The sequence below is a fragment of the Sinocyclocheilus grahami genome, unplaced genomic scaffold (genome assembly GCF_001515645.1).
Source record: "Sinocyclocheilus grahami isolate Dianchi unplaced genomic scaffold, SAMN03320097.WGS_v1.1 scaffold2820.1, whole genome shotgun sequence".
NCBI classification, from domain to species: domain Eukaryota; kingdom Metazoa; phylum Chordata; class Actinopteri; order Cypriniformes; family Cyprinidae; genus Sinocyclocheilus; species Sinocyclocheilus grahami.
The window spans coordinates 33,526-34,671 of NW_015507996.1; positions in this window are offsets into that span (position 1 = coordinate 33,526).

Genomic DNA, 1,146 nt, shown 5'->3' on the forward strand with positions numbered 1-1,146 from the left:
TTTTTTTTTTTTTTTAATTGGTCATTAAGTATAAATGAAGCCAGGTGGTTGTAAGGATGGGGTTAAAAAATTAGAGTGATTCATGATAGCTGAAAATGATTGTTTCAGATGCGAAACGAGTTGAATTTTCATGCAACATTAAAAATACTCCCTCCCCCCCCCCTTCTCTCCCTCATTGAAGCACATTATTTCCTTCTCTTTGGAATAATGTGCTTCAATGAATCATGCACAATAAGACCAGAAACATGCATTAAGAAAGTAAATAGGGTCAATTTTGATTTCATGTTGACTTAAAGCATTATAAAATGACACAGAGATTCACATCCTATCAAATTACTTTTGTATATTGGTTCATTTGCTTTTTAAAATTGCAGCTATCAGATATGATAGGTTAGACAGCGAGGTTGACTGATGGCACTTTGGCTAATGTTGTCATAAATAAAGTTACATTATAAAGTTGCTTAAACCCACCGACCTGTGTCTTTGAGATTATGTATAGTCTTTATTACGTTATTAGCTCAGATGATTGAAGAAAGTGGTGAATTGTGGGTGGTCATAAGTGACAGGGTTTAATGATGATTGAAAGGCTAAAGCAGGATGGGGAGAGGAAGAGAAAGAGAACTTGATTTACAGTGAGCCGAATGATTGTCTTTTTCCTGCGAACAGACATTGAGCAACACCGAGTATGGTAGGGCATTATTTAATTGCAGAATTGAGCCTTTGTTTCGGTATTCCCAAAGGCTCAATGAGGCTTTTATTCCTTCGTAATAAACGATAAAATGCTGATGTGTTGTAGAGTTCCGCCAGTATCTGGAGGCTGTGATGTTCTCATGCTCACAGCTTTTGCATAAACGCATACACAAATTAAATAAATAAATATACATCCGCCTGCTGTTGTATATTATGTGTCAATCCATCAACTCTTCTGCTTGGAATAAATATTTTATGCTTGCAAAAATGTTATCTCATAAAATAAGATATCTATTTGGTCTCCACTGCTAAAATCCCGTCTACCACTGCAGTAAGTTCTGTTATTTATGTTATGCAGTACATGCCAATGTCCCTGTTAAATGGTATTTGTTGCAAAGGATTATCTATTAAAAACAATTTTTAAAGATGAATTAATTTCAATCATTGGGTATTGCC